Genomic DNA, 25,037 nt, shown 5'->3' on the forward strand with positions numbered 1-25,037 from the left:
AACACGCTATATATAGTTTTCCAGTAGCCAATCCCTTTCGGAAGGCCACAAGGGGCGATTTTAAAAACCGGATCCGGCGTAATCCGTCGAAAAACGGATCGAAAACCGGATGAACCGGATGAGACGGATCCGGTTTTGTCTGTCAAGAACAAGACGGATCCGGCAGAAAACCGGATCCGGCACATCAGGTTTTACGAAACATTTGCCGGATCCGGCACGACGCCGGATCGCGCCTGACGCCAAAAACCTGATGTGTGAAAGTAGCCTAACACGGTACAAAGATATACATCTTTCCTGTATCCAGTAGGCTTATGCTCCCAAAAATTAACAGCAGAGCGCACGGTCACTCTGCTGTCACCATTACAGGCCATAGACCGCGTCGGCGCGTGCATCCGGACCCCACCTTTGGGGGGTATTTCGCCCGTATGCCTCGAAGGGGGACACAGAACGCGATGTGAAAGCGCCCTTACCCAGAATGGTGACGCTAAAAACTGCAGCTCTCCCTCCAAAACGTATTTCCTCATCAGGAAAAGAAATACCAAACATTTTTGGAATACGGCAACACACGACCCATTGTTTACGTGTTTTGATTGTGAAATAGTCTCAAGACAAACAATTTGATTTCCATGTAATTTTACTCCGCGTCAGAAAAGGATAACGTCACTGCACGGGGGACGCAGAACACGGGAGCCAAAAACACCGACAGCAGACACGACGGGTATCGCCGGGGATCGGCTGGAGCTGGGGAATCGTTATGGCGCAGTGACACATTCTAAGGCCACGTTCACACGGTCAGTATTTGTTAGTCAAAACCAGGAGAGGAACAATCAGGGGAGAAGTAGAATAGAAACCCGTCACCGCTCCTGGATTTATCACCCGCTCCTGGATTTGGCTTATAAAGACTGATGGAAAATACTGAACGTGTGAACGAGGCCGTAAAAAAGATAAAAACAATAATAAATCAGAATTGCATTTTTTTCACCATTTCCACTCGCTTGTAATTTGAATTCCCGTCTTTCAGCGCCTTATTAGTTATAATTAATGACACAAGCTACAATAGACAAGCAAAATAATCATTAAAAGGGAAAGTGTCTGTGAGAAGCGTCACACGTCCCAGCCCCAGGAGTCTCCATGTCCGGGAGCCACAGAAGCCACTGGCTGATAACAGAGAGCAGCAGCCTGCACTGAGGAACTGCAAGGTTCTGGCTAAAGGTCCTGCAGGGCCGGAAAGGTAAAAAGCTACAGAAAGCGAAAGCTGGTGACGTCACACGTTCTGAACCAATCAACTTCTACTTACCGTATAGGAAAAGAGAGCCATCCAATCAGCGATAAGAGGTGTGGCTTCAGAACCAGAGACTGTTACAGGGCCTTCCCTGGTGCCGGATGTTGATAGTCGTCTCCGTGGAAACAGGCGCCGGAAGTTCAGTGTGTAGCAGTCCGCAGGAGAGGCAGGAGCTCGGAGCTGCAGGTGAGCACTACATGTATCTTCTATAGAGGGGGCAGCCGCCCCTCTGAACCCTGCCAGGTGGGTGAGAGCGTTCTGCCATCTCACCAGCTTCATGGAGGCTGATGGGAGTTGTAGTCGATCTGTACTTGTAGTACGTCTGATAATCTGACCCGTATTTGACCCAGGAATTCCGGATTACAGGAATTGTCTGTATAAAGTTCTATTTTATGCTATAGTGTGAGGCCAGAGGTCAGTGACTGACTGTGAAACTACAACTCCCAGCATGCCCTGACAGCTGCAGAGTATCTGGTCCAGACCCCCCTGACGTCAGTGATAATTTGTATCTTACTATATAAAGAGCGGCATGCTGGGAGTTGTAGTTCCCCTGCAGCTGGAGAAGACACAGATATATGGGATAATGATCCCTGTGCTAAATTAAAAGGGGTTGTACAGCGCCACCCCTGATCCTGGGTTGTGTCAGGTATCGCAACACGGCCGCATTGAATTGACTGGAGATGAGCTGCAGTACCGCGTACAACCCATGGTCAGGGGGTGGTGCTGTTTCTGAAAGAAAGCAGCCATAGTTTATTTTTCTAATTCTGGACAATCGCTTTAAGGTTGTTAGAAATCATCCGGTAGTCCTGCTGCTGCAGAAGCTCTTTGTGAAGTGTGTGACAGTGACTTCTGCCCACTATTGAGTGATTTTTATATAAATCCTTTTATAGTTTTCATAAAGGACTTCAGTCATTGTTTGTAGAGGAGAAAGGAATTTCTCCCAGGATGATCCTTGACTGGAGACGAGACCGGAGCCCCTGTACCGCCGCTCGTCTCTTCATTGTCAGGTTCTGAAGCTGAATTGTGATCGTCACACAGATATGAGCAGAACGGTCCATAAGAGTCTGCTGGGATGGGTTTTCCCCCATGTGATGTGTCTGCTTTGTTTTTTTCTTTTATACTGTAGAAATGGTGCGATTACACGTGAAACATGGAGACGAGAGCCAGTTCTTGTTGGACACAACCGTTGACGCTCCTGTAAATTTACTGGTTGAGCAGGTGACCTCCATATACAATGGCCGACTGCAAGTCAGCAGGATCCGTGCCGGTGAGAAGAGCGAAGGAAACAGTGGAGCCTCCGATTACAATTATCCATGACCGAAGTTACAGGACCTGTCAGCGGGATTTTAGATGATTACTAGTTATCTCTTTCTTTTTTTCTCTTTTTTTCTTTCTCCCTCTCATTTTCTTTTTCTCTTTTGCCCACTCTCGCTTTCATTTAAATTATAACTTTTACTTTCTTACAAAAAAAAATAAATGTTGTTGTTCTCCTGTAAACAGCCCTGGAAGTTTTATGGCACAAGTACAGTGGGGTTGGACTTCTCTTGTCAGTCTGGATACTATCTACCCCCCCCCCCCCAGTTGCCTCCGATCTATGACTGACCGGTCACTGACTTGTCTTCTCTCACTTCGGTTGTCTCGTTGTCAACCATTGATCTGAGAAAGCAATCTGCGCATTCGCCGCCCCCGACAGAGCCGGCACCTGAGCTAAATATCTGCCGGAGAAGGAAGGTCTCTGAGACAGCAGCGGCTGCTTGGTCATAGACCGAAGTCAGGCGGGGGGATACAAATAAGACAGGTATGAAAAGACCACGTGTGGCATCCAGCCCTGCTGCTCTTAGCATTAAGCTTCTGCTGATTCCAGAAGAACGATAACATTTATTTCTTTCCCCAATAAAAGGTATAATTTTCTTTAGCTTCACAGTGTCATGACAGCCAATTCTTTCGTTAAGAATCCAAAACCCTGCTGACTGTTCCTCTTTAAGCTCTGAGTGCCCCTTCAGAACATAGTAGAGGGTCCACAGCTCAGGACCTTCTTCTTTAGAAGGATTAGTCACTGTGTGGCTCTTCTCTCCCTCTGCAGGGCCGGGCTCATCCATACATTACACATTGCTGCCTGAAAATCACAGGCTGATGGTTTTCTAACACTTGAGTTTTTACACAATTTATTTAATGTTTTATTGTTCCCTCCCTCGAAACTGTGTTGTAGGGGTGCCAGTGGGAGCACAGAGAAAACCCCATGCTTGTTTTTAAAATGCACTTGACTGCAGCATTTGAGGAGTTAACCAGTCAGGATTGAGTGTTTCCTTAGCTTAAAGGTACTCTGCGGGAATGAGAGAGAATGAGTCTCTGGTAAAATTCAGACTGCAGCCCGTCCTCGTCACATGTCAGTATGGGCTGACGACATACAGCTCCTGAGATCTGTGTCTCAACTGATGAGCCGCATCACACACAGCTCAGTCGGTGGCCAGGAGCATGGCTATCATAGCAGAGCACAAAGGGGGTTGTCTCCAGCTTCATCCTTCTCAATATTTATTTGTTTTCCAGTTGGGCTAAGTCAGTCTTTGTGCACTTCTATAAATCGATCAGACTGTCGTAGGAGAATTAAGCTGGAGATCTCACCTAGCACTATGTGGATTAAAACATATTTCTTCACATATCACAGCCGTGCTCCCTGCTGGCGACTGAGGAATGTGTGAAACTGCTGTAGAACGGCTCCTGTGCAAACACATGCAGTGGCATGTAAAAGTTTGTGAACCGTTAAGCAAGTTGAAGAGGAAATGATCATTAAAAGGCCTAAGTTTAAAGATGACACATTTCCCTTGTATTTTAGGCAAAAAAAAAAATATATATTTTACATTGTAAAAATGACTTTTGGGTTTTCATTGGCAGTCAGCCATAATCATCAACATTAACAGAAATAAACATGTAAAATAGATCACTCTGTGTTTAATGACTCTATATAATACATGGATTTCACTTTTTGAATTGAAGAATTGAAGTAAATTAACTTTTTGATGATATTCTAATTCAGTAAGAAGCACTTGATCATTGTGGCCAGATAGTTCTATTTTAACCTCATTGGTCCACAGGATTTGTTTCCAAAATGCATCAGGCATGTTTAGATGTTATTTTGCATACTTCTGGTGCTGAATTTTATGGTGATTACGCAGGAAAGCTTTTCTTCTGATGACCCTTCCGTGAAGGCCATATTTGTGCAGGTGTTTCTGAACAGTAGAACAATGTACCACAGCTCCAGAGTCTACTAAATCTTTTTCAAGGTCTTTTGCAGTCAAGCGGGGTTCAGAATTGCCTCTGTAGCAATCCTACGAGCAGCTCTTGCTGAAATTTTACTTGGTCTTCCAGACCTTATCTTGACCTCCACTGTTCCTGGTAACTGCCATTTCTTAATTACATTTTGAATTGAGAAAAGGGCAACTTGAAAACACTTTGCTATCTTCTTACAGCTTTCTCCTGCTTTGTGGGCCTCAAACCATTTTTATTTTCAGAGTGCTAGGCAGCTGCTTAGAAGAACCCATGACTGCTGTTTTTTTTGGTACAAGGTTAGAGGAGGCTGTAAAATTTATATCACCTGGCCTTCCCTAATGATAGTGAACAAGCCATAACCCTAACAGGATAATTAAGGTCTGAAACCTTGGTTAAAGTTATTTGAGCAAACAAATCTCTAAGGGTGCTGTGGTGCAGTGACCGCTGTGTCCGCTAGGGGGCGCTGTGTGGGTGTCCCAGGACAGCCGTATAAGCATTTCCATTGCCCTGATAGGTGTAGGATACTGAAAGATCATAATGATCAGCAGAGGTACTGCTGAGTAGTACGTTCTTTTACAATGTGTCAGGGAAGCCTGTGTGTGGCTGTGTGCAATAGGACCTTGGGTGAGGTCATAGCCATGTGATCACCTGTGGGTGTGGTTATGGACCATATAAGGTACCTGAGGTCTGGTCACATGGGGATGAATGCAGAGACCTGATTGGTCCGTCTGGAAGGTCTCGTGTGGCTTCCTGCTTGACAGCACGTCTGGACGCTGTGACTAATGGCGAAGTGTGCCTGACAGTTCCCTGGGAGAGGGAATGAATGTTAGCAGTGTAAAGCAGCATGCAAGGTAACCCGGAGACGTGACTGCAACTGAGAGACTGTATAGCCTGCTGGCTAGATGAAGCACAGCCTGTGTGACTAGGAGGCTATAGGGGAGCAGAGCTCCAGTGTGAAGATCCCCTGCTGTCTGCTATAAGACTGTTGCATATCGTTTTGGTTTATGATAATGAATAAACCTCATGGACTGTGATATTGCTTTATGGAAACCTGTGCCGGACGTGATTATTCGCTGCCAAGCGAGTGTCCCCCAACCCTGAATGACAGCGCTACCTCACAAATGGTGGAGAATTGCTAAGGGCAATATAGTAGCCTTGTTGCTCGGGGCAACGGAAAAGGACTACCAAAAAAAAAAACGTTGTTGCTAAGGGCTGCAGTTCCACCAGCACAAGTTGCAGTGCTGGCAACGCTGAGCCAGGAGGGCTGACGGTTGTGAAAGCCGTATACTGACAGCAGCTCAGTGGAAGAGACTGGTGATTGCTAGGGTGCCTCTGCGGATAAGAGGTACCCGAGGACCTGTGTGCCCGACACAGGTAACGGACAGGTGTTCGTTGTTGTACTGACCTGGGTCAGTGACCAAGGTCCTGGAGGGTCAGTGTTGGGAGGTTCTGGGAGAGGAGTCGGATCCCTGGAACACGTGATATGACCTTGGACCTGGTGAGGCCAGTGTGTTGGGAGACCCTGGGAGGAGGGTCGGCTCCCTGAATAGCACCCGGTGTGCCCTGTGTGTTGGATGGTCTCAGGTGGAGACGGTTCGTCCTGAATAGCGCACAGACAGGATACGTGAGTTTTTTGGAGTTTTTTCGTGCATGTGTTTTTCTTTTTTCCTCTGCAAAACCTGAAGGTGCTTGCTGTGGCTCAGTGGGGTCACGAAGGTCTCGCAGGACAGGGACCTGGGGTTTTTCCTTTTTGGGATCTCCTCTTTGAGCATTGGTAGCAGACGCTGTCTGTCTACCCCATCCTGCTGCAGCTTTATTGCATGTGACTAAGCCGATACAGTAGTTGTGGCTTTACACAACTATAAAGGGTGAGTACCCTGTATTATTTCTTTATACCCATTATACCTGCACTGGTAAGGCCCTATGGGCGCACTTTTGTGGTTTCTTTTATCTTCGAGGGTGACAAGCGGCTTCCGGTAACCCGGCGGGGTTACGTAGGGGACAAGCGGCTTCCGGTGGATCGGCGGGTCCACGAAGACGGCGCAGCAGGAGATGCAGGGACTCCAGCCACTGTGTGTGTGAACAGCAGCCGGTGGTGTCGGTGATCGGTGACAGCAGGAGCTGTGGTGGTGCCAACAAGGACTTGTGTGGTATCGTTAAGACATGAACTGTGGTCAGAGAAGACCGGTATAACGGACATGGGGAGATCCCGAAAGGTAGTGGAGTCCCAGAAGGGGGCGGTGACCCAAAACGGGGTGGTAACCCAAAAAGGGGTGGAGTCCCGGAAGGGGGCAGCAACCCAAAGTGGGGTGGTGGTCCAGAAAGGGGCCAAGTTTGAAGGAATGACAGCGCTGGGTGACTCAGTGGGTATGTCTGGGGAACCGCAGTGTGAGTGCATGTCTTGGGAGGAGTACGGTGTGTCTTCCTGATAACAACGAGCCACAGGTGTGTACTGTGATGCTGCACCGGGAAGGAGTCCCTGGTAGGCTGGACTCAAAGAGTCAGGTGACTCTGTCAGGAACTCCGCTCATTTTAGCTCTGACCGAGAAAAACGTCAGAGTTCGCTGCCTCCACGGGGTCGTTGTGAATTATAAGGTGGACAGAGTCCTGATTGAGATGACAAAGGGGGAGTGCCAAGTTGGTAGTATGCCACCAAACTTAGTGCATACCTTTGAGAGGCGCCGGGACTTTGTCATATTTAAAGATGTGGGGCAGGACGATAGAGACGTTTCTACTGTAGCGCTAGTAGACACTGAGACGCTGACGCCTCCTAACGTGGACAGGCCAGACGTAAGGGCGACCGGAGAAAGAATTGCGTCAGACGAATTTACTGACCTGACGTCACCTGAAGCGTACCACAGTGTGAATGAGAATGGTGTGGTAAACAAAAAGAGCGGAGCTGACACACGGATAGAGAGTGTCTTGGGGGTTCACCGTACGGTGTGGTGTGACTGTGACGTGTTGTTGCCAGTAGCCACCACTAGGACAAAATCTAATGCTGTGCTGACTAAAACTCGTGACAGGACTGGTGGTAACCTGATCGAGAAGATAACGGGAATAGAAACACAGTCAGAGGGTAACCTGGGGGGTTCACTCGACTGATAGGACTGACTCAGTGGTACCCTTTGACGATATAATTAAAGAATTAGTGGTGCGACATGTGCTGGCCAAAAGAGAACAAGATCATGAGATACAACTAATAAAAGAGACAGTGGAAGAACATGTCAAACAAGAAAGAATCTTGAGACAATTGGCCGAGCACAAGGTGGAAGGGCTCGAGAAAGAAGTCTTGGAGCTTAGAGGTCACCTGTCCACCTGGCAAAGTGTGAACAAGAGCCTTAAGGAAGAGATGGAGGAACTCAGAGGAGTAGTAGAAGGTCTTCTGCAGGAGAAGAGCTTGGACGGAGATGTGCAGCGGCTGGGTCCGACTGATAACAAGACGGAACTGCCGGTACCTATCTTGGCAAAGGCTCGCGAAGAGATAAAATCTCCTGAAGTTGGTGAGCAAAGAGCCGAAGAAGACAGTCACCCGGTCGGGTCAACTGTAGTGAGGGAAGTGTCCGTGGTAAAGCCAGAGTCTTCTGTCCAGGAAGAGAGCAAGACCACTACCTTCAAATCTGTGATCGAGGTACCCGAAGACATGCAAGAAGCCTGTGCGGAGGAAGGTGTACATGAGGCTTTCAAAGAGGCGGTCAAAGCGTGTGAGGTGCACTGGGCACCTGAGACTCGGCAGTTGGTGATAGTATCAGCCAGGGAAGATACATCAAACCGAGTAGCTGTCCTGAAAGAGATGCATTTGCAGTGTCTACGTGTCAAACAATTGGTTAGGCAGAGTAATATGAAGGCTGCTCGACGTCTAGAGATAGCAAGAGAGGCTATGGATCGGTTGGGTTTGAGGAAAGATGTGGTTCCTGTACCCAAAGCTCTGATTGGGAGAATCATTGGAAGGTCCGGGAAGGTAATGCAAGACCTTGTGTATATCTTCGGTGTGGTGAGGGTGAGGATCCCTCCTGATGATGACCAGGTATCCAGGGAAGTGGAAAGGATTTCCATCATGGTGGTTGGCTCCGTGGAAAGCCTGAGAGACTTTCGGATGCTCGTGGAGTATCGAGTGGAGTACCTGCAAGAAATTGAGCAGTTGAGGCTGGACCGTCGGCGAATTAATAAAGAAATACAGAATACCAGGTGGTGGCCGCCTCCAACCCAAGATGTAAGGACCCAAACGGTTCCTCCAAGAAGTGACAGGGCAGATGGCAGAAGAGTGTCAGCAAGGGGTAGTTCGACTGGCAGGATGACGTTGAAAGACCATAGTTCCTGTGAGACGCTGACTGAGTCAGACCAGACAGCAGGCTCTACTAAGACTTATGACCGCACCAACCGAGAGAGACGGTCAGTGAGAGAAAGATCAGGTGACGAAGCGTACTGCAGACAGGTGGAGACTAGAGAGTGTCTGATGACGCAGACAAACCGTGACTGGAGGGTCAAAGACAATGACCGGTGTTTTGACCGCTGGGAGCGGGGGAGGCCTAATGTAAAGATGAGGCCGTATGACAAATGGAGACGGTTCTCTCGACCAGGTGGGCAAGGTGTAGTGAGTGCCCAGTCTCGAGAGGCGGGGGTTATGCTGTGTGTTCAACCCCACAGGTTTGAACATAGGGGGGAGGTATGTGGTGCAGTGACCTCTGTGTCCGCTAGGGGGCGCTGTGTGGGTGTCCCAGGACAGCCGTATAAGCATTTCCATTGCCCTGATAGGTGTAGGATACTGAAAGATCATAATGATCAGCAGAGGTACTGCTGAGTAGTACGTTCTGTTACAATGTGTCAGGGAAGCCTGTGCGTGGCTGTGTGCAATAGGACCTTGGGTGAGGTCATAGCCATGTGATCACCTGTGGGTGTGGTTATGGACCATATAAGGTACCTGAGGTCTGGTCACATGGGGTGAATGCAGGGACCCGATTGGTCCGTCTGGAAGGTCTCGTGTGGCTTCCTGCTTGACAGCACGTCTGGACGCTGTGACTAATGGCGAAGTGTGCCTGACAGTTCCCAGGGAGAGGGAATGAATGTTAGCAGTGTAAAGCAGCATGCAAGGTAACCCGGAGACGGGACTGCAACTGAGAGACTGTATAGCCTGCTGGCTAGATGAAGCACAGCCTGTATGACTAGGAGGCCATAGGGGAGCAGAGCTCCAGTGTGAAGATACCCTGCTGTCTGCTATAAGACTGTTGCATATCGTTTTGGTTTATGATAATGAATAAACCTCATGGACTGTGATATTGCTTTATGGAAACCTGTGCCGGACGTGATTATTCGCTGCCATGCGAGTGTCCCCCAACCCTGAATGACAGCGCTACCTCACAGTGCCCAAACTTTTGCAGCGGCCCATTTTCATTTTTGTAATTTTCAAAATGGAAAAAAATTACCATATGTATATATTTTGCCTACAATACAAAGGAAATGTGTCATCTGTAATTTAGGACTTTTAGAGATAATTTCATCTTCAACTTGCTTAACTGTTCACAATAACAGTAACTTTGACCAGGGGTGCCCAAACTTTCACATGCCAAGCGCTGTTGTATGGTGCTGCTCACCTCCTTCAGTTCAGCTGCGAGGGAGACAGTGGCAGCTATACCTGCCATAGCCGTTAGTCACGACCACTGCTGCAGAGGCGGACTTGCAGCTTTGGGAAGGGGCACATTCAGGTCCGATACTGACGCTCTGAATGGTCTCTCAGAGAGGAGCGAGGTGCGAAATATATGGCAGAACTGAAAGCATCATATACAGTAAAAGCATCTTATACTGTGCTTGCCATTCACAGAGATGGAAGAATTGGCTGAACACGGCATCACACTGCCCCCCAACATGCAAGGGTTAACCGACGAGCAGATCGAGGAGCTGAGGCTGAAGGATGAATGGGAAAACTAAGTGCGTGCCCAGCGGAGGAAGTGTGTTCAAGAAGGACGAGATTGGAAGGCGGAATGGACATGGTAATGATGGCGCCGGCTGAGCGATCCGTTGACCGATCCACACACTGCTTCTGGGTTGCTGGATGAGTCTGTGAGGGTTAATTTTTTTGGCAGGAGATTGGATCTTTAATGGAATCAAATCGTGTAAAATCAATAAACGTAGTAAAGTGCAGGAGTCGGGAGAGCATTGTTTTGATTAGGCCTAAATCCCGAGGCTGCACTACTGAGACCTGTGAATGATCTCGCGTCTGATTTCTATTAGGAGCGTTGTGTGATCTCAGACTTACCCGACTGCACCCAGCAGTAATCGGACCAGGGAGTGCTGTCATGGGGTTCGCTCTTCAAGTGATCATTTCCACATAATAAATACTAAAAAGTCTTCACCCATTAAAGCGGCATGTTCTCACTGAGCGGGAGTGCGACTGTGATTGACAGCTCCATTCCTTCATGGAGAGTCTGACAGCCTTGTGCCTAATCAAGTCCCCCAGGGCTGTCTGGTCAGAACACCTGTTGGGGTATATCTTGGGTAGACCCCAATACAGTGGTCCGCAACCTTTCTTACATAGGGAGCTACACTCAGCTGTAATAGAGGGTCTTCAGCCACATCCAAAGCCCCCCAAAGAGTGACATCCAGCTTCTGCCGCACTCCCACCACAGTAGTGACACCGACAGCCCCCATTATCGGCATAGTGACAGCCACAGCTTCCTGGCAGAGATCACACGGAGTCCGTATACTTACATCCAGGGGTTCCCACCTTACCCCCATTCACTATTCCTGCATCATACGCTCCCACCACTATCTCATCCAGCTTTAATCCCCTCCTATGACCCTCAGCATCATCTTATCTCCAGCTTTAGATACTTAATTGGGGTATTCCCATCTTCAAGATCCTGTCCCAATATGTGGTAGGTGTAGTAGTAATAATGATATTATTATTACCAGCAAATACTTACAATTAGAAATGTAGTATAGTTCTGCTGATAAGCTATGTCGCTTACCCAATGTGCAGGGCATTGCAGTATTTTAGGTTACAACCACTGATCAAGTGATAGTTAGTTATTAGTGATGAGTGAGCGTGCTCGGATATTATGTTATCTGAGCATGCTCGGGTGCTAACCGAGTATTTGTGTCGTGCTCGAATAACATATTCGAGTTGCCACGGCTGTTAGACAGCTGCAACTTGTTAGGGTATGTTCCCATGATCAGTGAACATCCGTAGCGTCCAATCCGCAGCAGCCAGGTGTTACAGCATAGTGGAGGGGATCATCTGCCGGGAAAGATGCGTGAAAGGCGGCATCAAAGGCAGGAACACGACATATGACGACGACGTGACCTACATATACGTCATATGTCGTGAAGTAGCTCAATGTGTGTATATGTTCGGAATGTGAGTGTATTACTATACTAACCTAGCGCTTCTTTCTCCGGTGTCCAGCGCCTTCTTCTACTCTTCTCAGTGACTGCTCCGCAATTTCGACCAGCCGGTTCACTCTGTGCTTGAGGAAGGAGTCTGTTTTACAATGTATGTCTATGGATTCCTTGTTCTGACGCTCCATAGACTTACCGTATTTTTCGGACCATAAGACGCACTTTTTTCCCCCAAAATTTTTGGGGAAAGTGGGGGGTGCGTCTTATGGTCGCAATATACTAACCTCCGATCGTGGCTGGTGCGGGTGCCGCGGGGCTCTGTGGTGTGGTGGTGGTGGCGTGCTGTGCTCCAGTGCAGGGGCAGCGGCTCTCTGTGCTCCATGGGGGGCTCCGCCGGCATTTCCTCAAAGCCGGAGGCCCCCGCAAATCCGTTGCTGGCTGCCGCCATGTTGCGGTGGCCTCCGGGAACATGGACACCGGTCCAGGGACAGCGCATGCTCAGGTTCAGATCTCGTCCCGAGATCTCTGGACAAGATCTCGTTGCCGAGATTTGAATCTCGTCTCCCGAGATCTCGGGACGAGATCTGAACCTGAGCATGCGCCGTCCCCGGACCGGTGGCCATCTTCCCGGCGTCCATGTTCCTGGAGGCCACCGCAGCAACATGGCGGAAGCCAGCAATGGATTTGCGGGGGCCTCTGGGCTTTGAATAAATGCCGACGGAGCTGCTGCTCCTGCATTGGAGCCGCCGCCCCTGCACCGGAGCACAGCCCGCCTCCACCACCACACCACAGTGCCCACCAACCCCAGAACAACCAATCTGCACCAGCACAGAGCCACCGCACCAGCCTGAACCACTGAATGACCCCTGTGACCACTCCTCCACCTGTGCCGGATCACTTCCCTGGTAAGCTGAATTCGGACTGTAAGACGGACCCCTCCCCATTTGACACATTATTATTTTTTTCTCTATTTTCCTTCTGAAAATTTGAGGTGCGTCTTATGGTCCGGTGCGTCTTATAGTGCGAAAACTATGGTACATAGCAGAGAGTAGAGTCTGCAGAGGGGTGACATCACTGAGAAGAGAACACCGGAGAGAGCAGGGGTAGGCGAGTATATGAGTACACTACACTACTACTTGCATATACAAACACATTTAATTAATAAAACGTAATGGCAGCCTTTCTTTAAGTGGTAAATTAGCAATAAAGGCCTTGTATCAGTTGTTCTCATCTATTAATCTAAAGCCGTGGATTGAGACCACTTATTAGGGCAAATCCTCAGTGTAATCCTCTAATCCGATCTGTTCGTTTTACACATTAGAGTCGTGCCATGTAACGGGCATCGGTGAGGAAACATATTCCCGGCAGATGCTCTCGGTATATTAAGGCGCCATTTTTGGTGGTCAGTATGGCACGATGGCGTCCGTAGAGGTTGTTATTGGTGCAGATTCTTCTGTGTTATAATATCCACTAATACTTGTAAAGCAGATGGATCACTTGGGACAGTCCTAGGGGGTCTTATCATTAGCCTCCTCTATAGGTATGGGAGGGATATTCTTACATATATGTACAGTGTATAGGATTTCTTATGTTTCTTCTGTGTCTTTTTTTTTTTCAGCACCAAATGAGAATATGAAGAAGGTTTTGCAGAAAACGGTGGAAGAAGCCAAAGCTTTAATCTCAAAAGTAACGTTGTGTACATTGTGTGCGTGGGGACGTCCTGTCTTACCACGTGTGTCTATTATATTCATAGTCGACAGCCGGCACTTACATCTTCTTACCCTGTTACCTTTGGTAAAATAAAAAAAATTGGACCTGAAGTAATTTTTTTGTGAAAAAAAGTTAAATGTTCATTTTTTTTTAAACATTCAAAAAATTCCTGTGAAGCACCTGAAGGGTTAATAAACTTCTTGAATGTGGTTTTGAGCACCTTGAGGGGTGCAGTTTTTAAAATGGTGTCACTTTTGGGTATTTTCTATCATATAGACCCCTCAAAGTGGCTTCAAATGTGATGTGGTCCCTAAAAATAAAATGGTGTTGCAAAAATGAGAAATCGCTGGTCAACTTTTAACCCTTATAACTTCCTAACAAAAAAAAATGTTGGTTCCAAAATTGCGCTGATGTAAAGTAAACATGTGGGAAATGTTACGGCACACAAAAAACTTAATAAGTATCTCTGTAATTTAAGGGCATAAAAATTCTAAGTTGGAAAATTGCAAAATTTTCAAAATTTTCACCAAAGTTCTGTTTTTTTCACAAATAAGCGCAAGTTAGTTGAATGAAATTTTACCACTAACATGAAGTACAATATGTCACGAGAAAACAATGTCAGAATCACCGGGATCCATGGAAGCGTTTCAGAGTTATAACCTCATATAGGGACAGTGGTCAGAATTGTAAAAATTGGCCCGGTCATGAACGTGCAAACCACCCTTGGTGGTTAAGGGGTTAAAAAGTCTGATCTTCATAAAACACTGATGGAGGAATGGTGAGATCTCCAAAACCGGCAATATCATTTAGGCTCCTGTTCACACCTCCACTTTTGAGTTCTTGGAATTCACGTGGTGGAATCTCCTCTGTCTGATCACATACGGTCCGGGCCTGGTTCGGATATTATTTTCTAAAGTTGTACACAATCTTGTAATTGGACGTTTGATTCTTCATATTTTCATACCAGATCAGAAATTTAATAATTTTTCCCATATTTTTTTTAGGACCGATAATTTGTGTCAAAGTTGTATTAAATGTAATTCCTGCATCTTATTCCAGGCTGGACAGATGGTCATTGAGGACGCCGCTGCCCAGTTGTGGTGGGCTGGAAAGGAGCTGCTGAGGAAGCAGAAACTCGCCGACTATGTGGGCAAAAATGAGAAAACTAAAATTATTGTGAAGATACAAAAGGTAACGAAAGTCTGACAAATCTTCCTTAACCCAGGGCACATTTCCTCCCAGAAGAAAACTCTACATAGCGCCACGTATTGGAGGTGGTGACCTTATGACACAATATGTGACCCTGTAATAAGCCTTGCCACGTGATTTATGATATAGACCGTATTTTTCGGACTATAAGATTATGGGATAAAATGGGGGTGCGTCTTATAGTCCAAATGTACTTACCAGGAGAGTGGCGGCAGCAGGAGTCGGGCAATTCTGCCGGCTCTGGGCTGGGGAGAGTGGGTGTTCGGTGGTCCGATGCTGCGGGGCAATGATCTGACTCCCATCCCAGGTACGGCAGGTTCAGCAGTGTTCGGTGGTGCGGGGGCCTCTGGGAAAATGGCCACCGGAGGCCAGATCATCGCCGGACCACCAAACACCTCCTGTGACACCCCCTCCCCGGTAAGCTGAATTCGTATTGTAAGACAGACCCCCATTTGACACATACATTTTTTTTCCCTGCTTTACTTCTGAAAATTTGGGGTGCGTCTTATAGTCTGAAAAATGCGGTGACTAAAGCCGGGTCCTCTCCAGACGGAATAGTCCTCCATCCACCGCTAATTTCTGTCAATTTTTCCCAGGAAACACTGACTATTTGCAAAGTGTTTGGAGTTTGCATAATGTGAGGGGTGGAAATTGTACCCCCTGCTCTTGAATGTATGTGGCCTTTTTTTATTTATTTCACTCGTCAGGCCTGGTATGCTTTTCGTTAGGACAACAAACTTCTTATAGGGTGTTTTACTACAATCTGAACCCTAGCGGTCACCTGTTACCTGTAAGTGATCCTGACACAAGTGTTTAATTTCAATGCAGCGCCACCGCAGGAGAAATGAAGAATTGGGCTAAGTGCACACGTAGCAGAAAATTTCTGCTGAAAAACCTGACTCCCTTCCCAGAAACCACGCGTTTTTTTCTGCGCGTTTTCCGCGCAGTTTTTGCGTAGAAAACGCTCGGGTTTTTTTTTCCACGCGTTTTCAAAACGCATAGAACTAGCCAGAAACACTGAATAATCCGCAAAATCAATGAGCATGCTGCGTTTTTTACCGCGATGCGGTTTTGTTCGCGGTAAAAACGCATCAGTATGCACAAAAAGTGCAAAATGCATAGAAATGAATGGGAAGCTTATTTTTAGCGGTTTTATTGGAAAAACCGCTAAAAAAACACTGTGTGTGAACACAGCCTTACACCGCTTTTCTTTAAATAAGTCCTCCAGATCTAGAGACAAGTTTTTGCAGCCAAATAAATGTCTGTAGTGCGCATAAATGGGTATACAATAGGGATCAATGGTATTAAGTGATCTTGTGGCTGACTCATAGGGGTTATCCACTTTTTAGAAAACTTTTCCCTAATCCCCATAGATCAGTGTAAAAAAAAAAACTTGGTTTACGTCCCTGGAATTTAGCCCAGTGTCTCAGCCGCTGCAGTGGTGACATTACGTCTCTGCCTGTGTAGTCAGGGACCGAAGCAGCAGCTCAGTCACTGTGCTGGACCCTGGGAGGGTGAGTAAACCATAGCTTATTTTTTGCAATGGATGGCGCTTATATGGAAGGGGATGACCCCGTAAAGGAGCGTTCCGTTTTCTTTCCATGTATTTCCGTCGGTCACGGTGAATGCGGTCTATAATCACGGTGGCGACTTCTGTATCCAACTAGAAAGGACACGGAGCTCCAGCGAGGGAGCCGGTGATATCTGAGGAGGAGCAGAAGAACATGATGATGTATTACCACCGACGCCAGGAAGAACTCAAGGTGACACTATTCTCTTCCCTCCATGTGAAAAGGTCGCGTGACACTCATTAACCCCTTCCCGGCGTGTGACATGCACGTGTTTTGTGTGTGCTGCGGGTGTATGGTGTTCCCTATGAAATCTAAAACAACGAATAAGGTAGATCCCAAATAGAAACAATAAAACAAAGGTTTTCCCTTTCCAAAAAGTAAGCGCACTTGGTATCGCTGTATCCTTAAAAGCCTGAACCGTCATATTAGAAAATTAGACAGGAGATAAGTGCAAAATATAAAATGGCGAAGAAAGGGGTTGAAAGAAATTTACTCAATGTTCCTCTTTTTTTTTTAAGCTCTATCGGGACCAGATAATTTTTCGTTTTTACGCTTTTATCACCGCCCCCATCCCCCCGATTCCTACTATCCAGCTTTTTTCTTTTCTGTCTATATGGCCGTATGAGGGCTTGTCTTCTGCAGAAGTGTTGCAGTTTTGATTGACCCCAGTCATTTCACCGTCTCTTGTACTGAAAAATGGGGGGGGGGGGAATCCAAGTGATCGAAGTGCGGTGAAGCTCTGAAACAAGAAAAAAGCAGCCTGCAATTCTGCCAATAGTTTTTGCCTTTTGCTTTTACAGCAGCGACATAATTCTCTTAGTTCAGTGTGTTTTACAGCAATATCAGGTTTATGTAGTGGGGTTTTGTGTTGCCATTTTCTGAGACTCATGGCGTTGACTTTAGATTTTATTTATTATTTTTCCGCCAGTGGATGTGTGTAAGGACTCCTTGACATGTATGTGTTTCTGGTACACAGGACTTTTATTTTCACATGTACCTGAGACACCTACATTTAGGTTTTTTTCTATTTACCATAATTTTTTTTAAGAAGGGGACTTTACCCTGTGATTGCCTTTACTACATGCTGCAATATCACAGTATCTCGATATATCATATACATTGTGGAGTCCTTTGATGCTCGGACTATAGCTGAGCTTCTAAGTAGTACCAAGATGGTCCCTGGCTCCGATGGTAACAGATCTGTTCCGAGAGCGCGTCTCGGGAGGCCTGTGAGTGCCCGCCCAGGCGATCACCCTATTTACATGCCATGTCACTGATTGACGCCAGCATTGAAATAGTTAATCAGCAGTGATCGCAGCTGTTCCAGGCAGATGTCGATATTACAGCCGGCATAGCCCTGTAGGGAGTGGGCTCAGCTCCTGAGCACGCGGAGCCTGGTCGTGACGTACATGTACGGCAGGGTGTGCGAAGGGAAGGAAATGATGGGTGTTACATTTATCATCGGCGGAGAATGATTACTGGGAACCCCCAAAAGAGCACGGACCCCCCCCATGGAGGTGTGGACGGAGTGGCAGTGCTGACCGTTTCATTCACTGTCCATGGGAACGGCGACCACAAGTTTATTATGGTCACTATAGAAGTGAATGGAGCAGGGGGTGAGGCACATACACTACTCCGTTCATGACCGACTGTGAGACCCCCAGAAGTGGGACCCCCACCAATTGTGCATTAATTACCTTTCCTGTTTCTATACACTTCTATGGGAGTTCAAATACAGCTGAGCAAGTTTGCAATGTCTGAGATGGGATTTACCCCTTAAAGGAAAGTGAATACTCTTATTTATCTTTCTGCCTTTTGCTGTGGACATAATGTAATATAAGACACCACATTTATTGCAGAAACTGGAAGAGGATGAGGATATATCGCACTTAAATGCAGAATGGGCGGACAGCAGCTCCTTGAAAAGACAATTCCAAGGTGTAAAAGACATTAAATGGAGACTAAAATGAAGATCTCTGTATAATTCCCCCCGGTGTTTGTCCTCTTTTGTTGTGTGAATAAATTCTCTTTATCTTGTTACCGTTGTGTCCGGTGATCTTTGCCGCACTCTCTTTATTTTGTACTTGCGGTCATTGGCCACTAGGTGTCACTCCGTCATGTTCCCTGGGGAATTCTAACGACGTCACACACTGTCCGTACTGCGACACAACGTCTGCTGCTCCATATTGTGCTGCTGTTTAGCGTCAGTTTCTGATACATTTTTCAATAATCGCTTACACTCGGGTGAGAAGCTCCCTATAGAGTCCTCCAGACACTTACTGGGCAGGAAAGTTACTCTGTGTCTGTGTCTCATCCATTACCGATATCCCGGTGTCACAAGGACTCGGTGCAATTCTAGTTCTAGGAGTTGTCCAGAATTAGAACAACATAATTGCTTTTTTTTTTTTTTTTGTTTCACATTTTTCGGCTTAATCTACATAACAGATATGTGGGAGAAACGGCATGAAGTTGTGCTTCTGGTCCGCTGTGATCGGAGCTACCTCTGATTGCAGCAGTTTAACTCTCTAAATGCCATGGTTAATAGCAACCACAGCATTTAAAGGGAACATGTCGACAGTTTTTTTTCTTGTCTGATCGAAGACTAGCACCTTAGTCAGCGCCTGTGCTGCATTCCATAAAGTGTTATATATATCCCCCTGTATACACCCAAAAACCTTTTGACACGCTCCCTCGCTCTGTGTACGTCTTGCCTGTCCGGTCGGCGTCCTTGCTGAGGCATCCATTCCTCTTCAGGGCTATTGATCGCTGTCATCATGCTCTGATTGATGTGGATGATGCCTCCTGCGTCATCCACATAGCAGTGTAAAATCTCACGCCTGCGCAGAGACATTGCCGACTTGTGCCTGCACACTTTGTCCTGCCCTACTGTGCGCTCTTATGTTTGAGGCTCTGCCCGCAGTAGGGCAGAGCAAAGTGCGCAGACACGTGCCGGCGATGTCTCTGTTCAGGCGTGAGATTTCACCTGACTATGTGGATTAAGCAGGAGGCATTATCCACATCAATCAGAGCAGGAAGACGTCGATCAGAAGCCGGGAGGAGGTATAGATGCCTCCGTAATGACACCTATCGGACCAGCAGGAATTGCATAGAGAGCAGGAGAATTTCAAAAGATTTTTTGGTGGCATAGAGGGGGAGTCCAGGGTTACATACTTCTTTAGGTGCTGATAAAGTTGCTACTCAGCTCAGACATGAAAAAACTGGTGACAGGTTCACTTTAGACCCCTTTGCATGTCCGGTTTTTGTGTCCTTACACGGTCCATTTTTTAGAGCCCCAAATACAGACACATTCACACCCATTGTATTCAGTGATGGTGCGCACATATCAGGTTTTTATCAGCAGCACGGACAAAGTGCGTGCTACAGACTGATGACACACAGATGACATCCATGTGTCATCAGCATGACACATACCGGCGCCTGGGAACAAGCAGTACAGTTCATGCTGATCCCAGGTGCCATCAGCGCTTATCATTTTCGCTTGGCCTCCCTAAAATCAGCACAACAAGGCGACAATGCTGGGAGTTGTTTGCATTCAGCACCTGCTGTGTCCCTCCTGTGTAAAATAAAGAATTACATTTAAACAAAAAAGGCCTGGGCTCCCACGCAATTTTCATATCAAGCAGAGGGAAAGCCCACTGCTGGAGGCTGATGTTAATATTCTGGGAAAGAGGACAATCTCCCAAAAAGTACCCAGGCTATTAATAACAGCTAACTTCTGTTTGATTTGCCTTTCCTGGTGAATTTATGGGGAACCACAGAAAACAAATGATGTGGGGTCCCCCTATGAATTCAAACTAGCAAAGACTAAACAGACAGTTGTGGGTTGATATTGATAGCCTGGTAAGGGACCAGAGGTATTGGCCCCGTCCCAGGCTACCAACATTAGCCCTCAGCCACCCCAGAAATGGCGCATCCATAAGATGTGCCAAACCGGGCGCTTAGCCTTGCTTTTTCCAATTGCCCTGTGATGGTGTCAAGTGGGGTAATAGGGTTGGGGTTGATGTCACCTTTGTATTGTCAGGGGACATCAAGCCCAGGGGTTAGTAATGGAGAGGCATCTATAAGATACCCCCATTACTTACCCCATAAGTAAGTATTGAAATAAACACACAGCAAGAATAAAATCATTTATTTGAAATAAAACTCAACACCATGTTTTTCACACTTATTCCATCTGGCGAATTTTTCAACACCAGCCTGTTTTTTTGCTTTTGGAGAAACTCGTAGGTCACATGTGGGTCCGTGATGGAGGCCACCCTCGCAGGGATTTCTCTTGATAGGTAAGCTGCAGATTTTGCAGCCTGGTTAGCCAGGTGGTCGCCTTTTGCTGTGGTTTAGTCTTCCTTTGCATGACCATTGGCTTTCACTATGGCAACTTTCTCAGGTAAAAGTAGGGCCTCCATCAGGCGTGGGACGGATTTATGATTCTTGATAGGCTTGCCTGCTGCTGTGAGGAAAGATTGAGCTCTCCATATAGGTCCATAGTCATGAGCTATGTGAAAAGCATAGCGGCTGTCTGTATAAATGATGACAGTTTGGTCTTTAGCATGTCTGCAGGCTTTTTCAAGGGCACGGAATTCAGCTTCCTGGGCGGAGATATGTGGGGGCAGCGGTTCTCCTTTTATGGATTAGTCGAGGGAGACATCAGCATATCCAGTGTAGAACTGGCCATCAAAGCCATACAATCCATCCACAAATAGCTCATGGTCAGGGTTATATAATGGGGCATTGGTAACATGACTAGAGATAGGCGAACCCGAACAGTACAGTTCGGCGTCCGTACCGAACACCTACTGTTTGAGCACGGACTTCAGGAAGTCCGTGTTTCTGTTCGGGTTCAGCCCCCATGACAGCATAGCAAACACAGCTTCTGATCGGTGATAAAATCATTGCTGTCAGACAGGCGTGGTTCCTATGCTGTCAAATGACAGCGTGATCCCGCAACTCTGATCAGAGGTAAAAAGTTTATCTCCGGTCATTGGCGTCAATTGATGGGACTACTCCCATCAGCCTATGCCTGCTGCCATTAATAACAGGGAGAGCAGGCGGTGGCTGATGGAAGTATTCATCAGCCGGAACCTGCACTGTAAATAAATAATTTAAAAAAAAAACCGGTGTGGGTTCCCCTGTATTTTTGATAACCAACCTGGCAAAACTCACAGCTGGGGGCTGCAACCCTCAGCTGTCAGCTTCAGCAAGGCTAGTTATTAAGAATAGATGGGTTCTGATTTTTTTTAATTATTTAAATAAATAATTTAAAAAAGCGATGTGAGGTCTCCTCAACTTTTGCCAACTAGCCAAGCTAAAGCACACAGCTGGGGGCTGGTATTCTCAGGCTGGGAAGGGGCCATGGATATTGGCCCCTCCCAGCCTAAAAATAGCAGCCCGCAGCCACCCGGAAAAGGCGCATCTATTGGAGCTTTCCCTAGCTCTTCCCACTTGCCCTGTAGCGTTGGTAAGTGGGGTTCATATTTGTGGGGTTGACGTCACCTTCGAATTGTCTGGTGACATCAAGCCCATTGATTAGTAATGGACAGGTGTGTCTATAAGACAGCTATCCATTAGTAATCCTGTAGTTGTATGGTAAATAAACACACAACCAGAATAAAGTCTTTTAATTGAAAGAAAGGCACAGACTCCTTTAATGGTTCTACATTAAACCATACTCCTTACAGGAGAAGCACTGCAGCCACTGTCTGTGAGAACTGTAGGAGGGGCAGAGTGTTTTTGATACAGTCATCTCTACTGGAGCAGCAGAGGAATAAGTCATCAACAAACTGGAGAAGGATTGCCTGGTCAGATGGTCTAAGCTGGTCCTATAGGACTGAAGACATGGTAGCCATGTATTGGCTGGGTGAATTTTGGGCACCATGGGGGAGTACCACCCAGACTTACTGTTTGCTCTGTTTGTGTGTGAAAGCAAACAAATACTAAGAATCATTGTGCAGTGGTGGCCGTGTGAGGCATCTGTGACAATAGGTTATGTGGGTTAGGCAGAATGGGCGTATTGAAAATAGTGGCCTCAGTAACAGCCTGCAAGTCAAGGACCATGCAGTACTGGGCAGGCTGACCTTTCTCTACCTTTTTTCTTGACTGGGAACAGTGGGGTATTGCATTGTGATGTAATTTCAACAATAACTCCTTTTTCAAAGAATTCCTTCACTGTCTTGGATATTTTATCTGCCTGTGCCATAGTCAATGGGTACTGTAGCTTCCTTGGCAAAAGGGCACCAAGGTCAGCTGTAACTGGGGCGCAGACAGGCGGCCTACATCTGGCAGATCAGCACCAAGGAGATTCAAAGGGGCGATGTCATTGACGAGGTATCTGCTGAGACACCCGACCCCCCCTTCCTGTAGAGCTGTAAGGACCCCCCACTTCCTTTAAAGATAGAGACACACCCCCACTTCCTGTAGAGATGCACTTACTTTGCCTCACTTCTAGTAGAGATACAGAGACCCGCCCTCGCTTCCAGTAGAGATAAAGAGACACACCCCTGCTTCTAGTAGAAATAGACCCGCCCTGACTTCCAGCAGATAGAGGCCCGCCCTCGCTTTCAGTAGAGATAGACCCGCCCCTGCATCCAGTAGAGATACAGAGACCTGCCCTGGCTTCCAGCAGATACAGAGACCCGCCCCTGCATCCAGTAGAGATACAGACCTGCCCTCGCTTTCAATATAGACCCACCCCCTGCTTCCAGCAGATACAGAGACCCGCCCTCACTTTCAATATAGACCCACCCCCTGCTTCCAGTAGAGATAGAGACACGCCCCTGCATTCAGTAGAGAGAGACCCGCCCTGGCTTCCAGCAGATGCAGTGACCTGCCCTCACTTCCTGTAGAGATAGTGACCTGCCCTCACTTCCTGTAGAGATAGTGACCTGCCCTCACTTCCTGTAGAGATAGTGACCTGCCCTCACTTCCTGTAGAGATAGTGACCTGCCCTCACTTCCTGTAGAGATAGTGACCTGCCCTCACTTCCTGTAGAGATAGTGACCTGCCCTCACTTCCTGTAGAGATAGTGACCTGCCCTCACTTCCTGTAGAGATAGTGACCTGCCCTCACTTCCTGTAGAGATACAGAGACCCACCTCCACTTCCTGTAGAGATACAGAGTCCCACCTCCACTTCTTTTAAAGACACAGAGGCCCAGCCCCAAGTGCTGTAGAAAGACAAAGACTTGTTTCCCCAATATCTAACCTTCTAGGCAGATCTCATGTAATAGACTGGAGAGTTGAGTATCAAGTCACTTATTGAGTGAATAGTCCCCAAGAAATGATACCATTAACCCTTGTAAATTCATGTATTCCTTCCATAAACCACATTTCCATCTACTCCAGTAGCGATCAGTTAAATTGCCGGGTAACAGAGCTTATAATGTGGTATTAAATCACTTTAAATAGTTATCGTGCCCTTAGCCTTACCCTTGCCCTTGTTTTTACCCTGTTGTATTCAACTGCCCTTTCTGCAGACTCCTCATTCCTGGCTGTGCACGCATGATCCGGAGCACATTCCATGAAATATATCTGTGATTCCGACGTGAATTTAGATTAAGGCTTTGTCAGTGTATGAGTCGGATTCTGGGCAGTCTGTGGTAATACAGGTCATTTGTAATTGTACATTGCCAGATCAGACGGCACTGATGGTCATGATGTTATTAACCTGTTACTGAAGACCTGGCCGGCAACCAGCTGGATAAATAATAGTCCGACTACTTAGTTTTATACAGTGACATTTCCATTTTGCGGGGCAACACAATAAATCTATTATTTGAAGACATTTTCCCCCAGAACGAGCTTGTTCTACTGTGAAAGAATCCCGTGGCATCGAATGTAATGTAGAGAGTAAATGTGAGAACAAGAAAGTTGCTAAAACTTGCATAATTGTATTCCTCCATGCGAGGACAACTAACAATGCGGGTGTGGGAAGAGCGGGCATCCAGGAAATGGTAAATTATATACAGTATAGCCAACTGATTGTCAGTGATACTTTTCCTGTAAAACAGATTCTTATCTGCTATCTATCTAAATGGGAAAAAATCAGGCAGCGTTCCAGTTCAAGGAAAAATTGTGGACTTTAATCCAGCACCAAGTGGTGCAACGTTTCAACGTCACAGCACGGTCTTTGTCAAGCACATGCTGTGAGGTCAAAACGTTGCACCACTTGGTGCTGGATTAAAGTCCACAATTTTTCCTTGAACTGGAGTGCTGCCTGATTTTTTTTTTTTCCATTTATATTTTGCGTTGGACAACCACATTACTCAGGAATTATTGCACCCAAAATCTGCTCAAGTTTGTGCTGCTGTCTGTTTTTCCTATTTATCTATAGATCTTTCTCTTTTAATTACATTGTAACCTTTCAGCGTCCGGGAAAAGCAGTATGCCAAAGTGTCCTCTCTGCTAAATTTTGAAGAAAAGAGTTATGGATGGAAGAAGGTCTGGACAGAATAGAAATGAAAAGGCAAAATGTATGACAACAAACAGCAAGCACACCACTGGTGAGAATCTGCACAGAATACACATACATGGTCTGAAAATTACTGGTGTAGAACTGGTATAAGCCCAGGAGTGGGCAGTCATGTGAGTGCAGGCATGTGATTTGCATACATACGATCACCTGCCAGGAGTGGGCAGTCATGTGAGTGCAGGC

General features: G+C 46.8%; 1 pseudogene; it reads left to right on the forward strand.

Moving 5' to 3' along the window:
* Positions 1 to 1,310: 1,310 nt before the first annotated feature.
* Positions 1,311 to 18,411, forward strand: LOC141097399 (cilia- and flagella-associated protein 298-A-like; annotated as a pseudogene).
* The last annotated feature ends 6,626 nt before the right edge of the window (positions 18,412 to 25,037 follow it).

Source organism: Dendrobates tinctorius, unplaced genomic scaffold (genome assembly GCF_039654945.1).
Source record: "Dendrobates tinctorius isolate UK_male_01 unplaced genomic scaffold, ASM3965494v1 ptg000084l, whole genome shotgun sequence".
Taxonomy (NCBI): domain Eukaryota; kingdom Metazoa; phylum Chordata; class Amphibia; order Anura; family Dendrobatidae; genus Dendrobates; species Dendrobates tinctorius.